At 39.4% G+C, this 6,351-nt stretch overlaps 1 long non-coding RNA gene across 1 annotated transcript in view; it reads left to right on the top strand.

The window, feature by feature from the left end:
• Positions 1-6,351, top strand: part of LOC308072137 — a 138,839-nt gene that overhangs the window by 33,632 nt on the left and 98,856 nt on the right. The window lies entirely within an intron of this gene.

Here is a 6,351-nt window from a genome sequence, read left to right on the forward strand (position 1 = left end):
TTGTAAAGCCTGCAAGATGATTTTAAAATGTTCTTATGTGAAGTCAGGTAGAAGCAGGAATATTTTTCAAAAATTATTTTGTCTTGCATTGCATTACTACTCTCTCTGAATAGCGACTGTGCAGAAAAATGAAACTAAAAAGCTTTGTGCTTTGTTCAAATGTTTTCACTTAACTCCTTGTTAAACAGTTAATTGGTATTTAGTTCATCTCATAATTTGGTATCCTTCACTAATGCACTCAAGGAGGACATGTATCAACAGAGAAAATGCATTATAAGCCTAATAATGGTTTATGACTAGAGAGGCCTAATTTTTTCTTGATTTTTATTTTTTAAATAAGAATTGGTGTACTAAAAGAATCATTGTGAATAAAAGAAAATACTCTCAAGAACAATTAGAATGAAAAAGTATGGACATCATTCCTCTTTAACTCTTCCACTTTAGTCACAAACACCAAGATACATTTAAGTTATAACTTTTCTTAATAGTTTCTGTGTTTGGGGAATCAGTATAGTAAAACAGTTACTCAAATGAACAAGTTAAATGAAGAGGTTTTGAGCTCTGCATTCCCTAAAGCTTTTTTTTTTTTTTTTTTGTTTTAAAGCTCAATTTCATCTCCTTCAAACACCAGCGTCTCTGGAATGTTTTGCAATGTGGCCTCAAATATTTTGCAAAATAAGCCATGATTTTAGCTCCTAACATATATGAGCATGCCGTGCCACAACTAAATGTATTCATTTGCCACAGACAGGCTTGCATCAAAGGCTAATGTCATCAGTAATTTGTGCTAAAGTAAACTGCAAAGGTTTACTATTTATTTAGATCTATTTAGTTGCATTATTATCTAAGAAGGAACATAATAGGATTATGCCAAAGCTAAGCCATAACTGTCCACACACAGAAAGAAAGGTTTATCCACAAAATAATGAACATTTGCTGACCGCTACTGAAAGATTTGATTCTTCTATCCATGGATTGAAAGGTTTAGCAGATATATTGACTAAAAATGATTTTAAAATGCAGAAATGATTGCTGTAGCTAATGGAACCTTTTTCTGTAAATGGGAACTTGGGCCACTTTTGTAGGGCTACAAACAACGCCCTTCAGGTAGGTTATGATTTCTTAGATCAGCACAACTTAAAGCAGAGTAGTTTGCCCAACTGACAGAACTATGGTCCTACCCTAACTGGCAATGATGTTTTTTTCCCTGGAAAACATTCATTTTTCAATAGTGGGGACTGCTAAAAGGAAGAGAGGGAGACATATTTAAACTGTCTCATGTATTCTTTCAGTCTACATGTAGGCTTGCAGAGAGCAGCGAATCTGATTACATTCATAAATGTTCCCTTTCCCACTCCTTTTCCCTCCAAAATTAGAGAGGGTCTTCAGGAATGGCAATGGGAAGCATGAAACATAGGAAGGAGCAACTGAACAATGTCTGAATGTAAGTAAATTTCTGATGCTGCATGTCTCATTTTGTCCTTTTAAAAAGAAAAGTATCAAATCACACATCAACAAGATATCCATCAAAATGAATTATAACAAATAAAAGAACTGTGTGATAAAAAGTAATTGTAATTTACAAAGCACCTGCTCTGTGTGAGGGTGAAGGAAGGGGATAAAATTTCATTGGAGATGAGGCTTGCAATTTATTTTGCAAGAACTAATATGAAGAGTCTTAATCAGTTATGAAACATAATGAAGTTCATTAAATAACAATTGATATTAATAAAATATAAATAATCACTTATTATTGCTTTTTATCTATATTACCTTTCAGAGTTTTCTGTGAGTGTATAAACTGATCTACAAGATACTGGGATCTCTTGCTAATTAGCTACTTAAAGTCACTGCTTGTGACTCAAGCAACACATGGACCACTTCTAGAGTGCTGCGCAGTAACATCAGTATTGTTAGCCTCTAGGCAAACCATGCCCTGGCATTATCACTTTTGTTTTGTTTTGTTTTTTTAATATGGTCTGCTATGGAATCCTTCCTTTGTGATTGAAGTCATGATCTGCTGTTAAGAATGTCCTGAAAATTCACTTATGCTGAAAGCGTACTGTCTGGGAGCAGCACAGAAAATACTCAACCACAGTCATTGCGTTATTTCAAGACTTAGTAACAAAACAGCAAGGTTTTCTGCAAAGGGATAGCAGATATTCACAGGACAGCAGCTTACTGCTTTCTGCCAGCAAGGTCTTGCTAATGCACAGGTAGCATGGCAGTGTGTACCAAAGAGGATGCTCAAACCTAAGGCAACTTGGAGAATGGTTAAAGGCTCTTCACTATCTCAGGCTCTGCTTGGCTGTCCCTATGGCATCAAAATTACGTTGTTCAGCAGACAAAGATAGCCCTGAGAAGGGGCTTAATATGCTACACATGGCTGCATCAGCCTGCATGTTCAACAGCCACCTATACAGGGAGTAGGTGTGGCAGAATTGAAGTAAAAGTTTGTAAGACTGACTGCCAGTGTTGGGACCTCAGGATATCACCTATTAATGGCAGGAATCTCCTACTTCTGTGGAACTGTGTGCCCAAGCAGAGCAAGAGGAGAAATTGAGGGTGCTTGGTGATGTCTTGCAGTAAATTGTCCATGCCCAAATTGCCAGGGTGCTCTTTCCATTTCATTCCGAACTTCCCTTGTCTATGCAACCTTCTGCTGATTTCCTCCATGACTGATGTCATTAGTAGGTTTTCTTGTAAACAACGCTGCTTTTGTGTTTTGACCCACTGTTTCATGTTGAAGTATGCAAAAACTAAAGGAACACATGAAAGAATTATGCAAGCCTGTGAGGACAGAGGGGAACTTCCCTCTGTAACTCTGTACTTTGTGAGAATCTCTGAGGCACAGCAGGTATACTGGAGCCAGGGTTAGGTCATAAGTTTTTCTCAATAGTTCTTCTATAGTTAGACTGACAGTTACCATGAGAAAAAGCTCAGGCGTTGGTACCCTCTCAGTTAGAGATGGCCCTAAATGCATACTTCTGTCTGTCATTCTGCCATGACTCTTGCAGAAATAAAGTCAACGTAAGAATACATGTGATATGTGCTGTGCTTGGCATTGCTGTACCAGCTAGGCTGCCCGTCCTGCAGCAAAATGCAAGTCTGTGATGCTTTCTGCTGAGCCCTTTGGCTCATTCCTCTTGTTTGTGTTTGCTGTAAAACTATCTAAGGAACTTCTGTGAGATGAGGTTCATGGTGTGGGTTTTGCTCTCCTCCACCTCCCACCACCCGGTGCTCCAGAGGTTCTGATCAAATTCCAAGTTTGCCGCAGCACAGAGACTTTATCAAGGGAGCATGCTGTATGCAAAGCATATTGAAGTGCGCTCTTATTAAATGAGGTTTGACTTTCTGTGATATCAAAAAGAACATTAAACCAGAATTTAATATATCCTGGGAAATCATATTTCACAATCTAATGCCTGGAGCACTTTTCTTTTTAATATGAGGATCAGAATTCTGATCTCTCTCATGGTTTGCCTAAACATTTTCTGTTAAATGACAGTAAGTTAATAAGTACAAAATAGTGGGTGGTTAACTACCATTTAGAAGGCTAACACTTTGTCTAAATGGGAAAGCTCTTGGTACAAGATAAGGAGCAAATTTAAAACAGTAAAACTAAATCAGTGTAGCAGCATCTTGTAGACATTCCTGTTTTGGTATTAAACTAGATGGGATTATTTTAGCTTACTATTTATGCAGGCTTTTAAACTGCATAGTGAGTCTTATCCTGCCTTATCCTGGAACAAAGGTCTATCCACGTGAGGGAGTTGTGTTAATGCATCTCTAGCTGCTCAGCCATCTTGGTAGGATTGTTTAAAGCCTTTGAGGCAAGGAGAGCTGCTGGAACTGTTGCCAAGTGACTTAGTGAAAAGAAAAAAGCCGACATGTGCTAAATGTGCAGTGACTCCTCCGATAACACGTGATAGCGTGGAACAATGGAGTGGGCAAGCTCGATAAGAATTTCCAGTAGCTTTGCACTGAGGGAAAGGAGCTATGATAGCAGTGCAGAAAGTGGTTTGTCATAGCCTGATGAAATGGCAATTTTTGTGAAATGAAAGGAGGGGAGTAGATGCCTTCTGTCCATGCCAGTAATGGGCTGATGGAGCCATGGTGGAATTACCATGTCAGGACACTGCTGCAAAAGCTACTATGAGCGTCGACTGCTCCTCCCGCAAGAGTAATGGTAATGATGGTAGTAAGATTATATCAGACAACAGTGATAGTATAGACTCTAATATGGCTGTTTCTAAGGGCTTTTTGAAATACCAGTAAAAGTACTCTTTTTATGAGAGTTTACACTGTAGTTGCCCTCCTGAGGAGAGTGTAGCATTTCCTGTGGTCGTACAGCATGACTCTACATCACCTGTTCTCCACTGTTGGATGAGACTGTGCGGGACCGATAATAATTTCACATGCTTTGCCTAGATATGAACTGTGCAACCTTGCTTGACCTGACAGTTAGCTAGCGTTAAGTCTTTTGAGTGGTTTCTTTGAGGAGAAACAGTGATAGATGTGTGATAAAGTTGTGTGTCTTGGATTCAGGCAGATTGCAAGCAATACCTATAAATCCCTGAATACGTTGTGTATCCATCCGCAGGAGAAAGTTTCTTGGCTGACTATTCTTCTTTCTAGCTGAGCCTGTTCTCCAGTGGTCTGTTAGTTTTCTGATTTGTTTTTGTGTTTTGGTTGGTTTTTTTTTTTAATCCCCAAAGTGTTGCCTCAAATTCTCCTCTGCTGTCTGGTTACTGTGCTTCACTGGTCTTCTCCCTCATACATGCAAGGCTCCAGGAAACAGCATGCAGCCTCTACCTTTGCTCGTTTCTTCCTCTACCTCACACACATACGTTTGCATTTAAATCCATTGGAAAACTCCTCAGGCTGCCTGGCTTGGGTCCTACTCATGACTTTTTTACAGAGTATGTTGCTGGTCATTCCTATCACCTGGGTTTCCTATTTCATTAAACACTGTAACTGTTCTTTTTATCTCTACTGGCAATGCAATCGTCAGCTTCAGTGGGTGTACCAGCTGCATGCTAGCAGAGCGTAACTGCTGAAGGTGAAAAGAGGTGAAGAATTCAGACCATGGAAACACGTGAAGGCCTTTCTTAGACTAGGCAAAGAAATGTAATGTCCTTGGCAGTTGTCCTTAGGGCAGTCATACAGGAGCTGATCTTTCACGGAGACTACATTGCTACAGTATAAAGCCATTTTAAAATTTACCAGAGCATACCAGTACTGCTCATGGTTATGAGAAATGAAGGGGCATTTAGGAAACTTCCAAATTTTCTGTACTGCATTGTCAGAGGGAATAAAAAGTTCCAGTGCAGCTCCATACCTGCTCCTGGGAGAAATTTCACTAGCTTAGTGGGATGCTGCTCAGAAGGAGAAACTTTGATCTGTTGTTGCATATGTATAGATGAATTACAGAAAGCCTGTGATATCAGAGCTTTACAAGGATGAATGCCCATACCATGGTGCTATGTCTTGGTTGACTCTGCAACTTACACCATCAGATTAAAAAGAAACAACAACAAAACAAAACAAACAAAAAACCCAAAACAACAAAAATTTGCATTATAAAAAGTAAACTAAAACATTTTCCTTTTTTTGTTGTTTTTTTTTTTCTTTTCAAACTGCCTCAAGAAGGTCTAAATTATATGAAGCTGGCAGGTTCAAGTGTGACTCAACTCATTGTTTTCATTCTCTCCTTTTGGCAGCCTTCAGTAATTCCAGATGTTATTTCTCTAACCACATGGAAAAATTCTTATTAAAAAGGGGGTGGGGGGTGGGGGTGGGGAGAGAGAGAGAGAGAAACTGTTTTCCTGCATTTGGTACATTTTTAAAGCAATGATGATATTGCGTAGACAGTGCTCATGTGCAGCAGGCGCTAAGGCTAGCTGGAAGCATGCCCAGGAGGAGACAGCCCCAAGATAAAAAGGCCCTGTGTTATACGGGAGAAAAGAGAAGAAAGCCAAAAGCAGCTAGTTAGTTCAATAAAATGGTGTTCTGTCATTCTAGGACTCATTTGCTGGGAACTGTGAGGGCAGGACAATTGGGGAATTTACCCTGAACTCACTATATTGAGGAAGCCTGGAGAACTATAGTAGCATGTCAAAGAAAGAATGAATGTTTTTCTTGCTCTGTGACCATGGGGGAATACATAGTTAACTTATAGATAATGCCTTTGCTCTGAATGGAAAAAGGATTCATGTCTGTGTGGATGATGTGCTATTAGAGCACATGAATCCACTTACTTTGCTTGGCTCACCTAGCATTGCTCAACTTAGGGAGAAATGGAGCAAGCGCTTTCTAATTTAATGCAGGATATAGCCTCTGTGTGTGTGT

This window comes from Falco punctatus (genome assembly GCF_963210335.1).
Source record: "Falco punctatus genome assembly, chromosome: 12".
Classification (NCBI taxonomy): Eukaryota; Metazoa; Chordata; class Aves; order Falconiformes; family Falconidae; genus Falco; species Falco punctatus.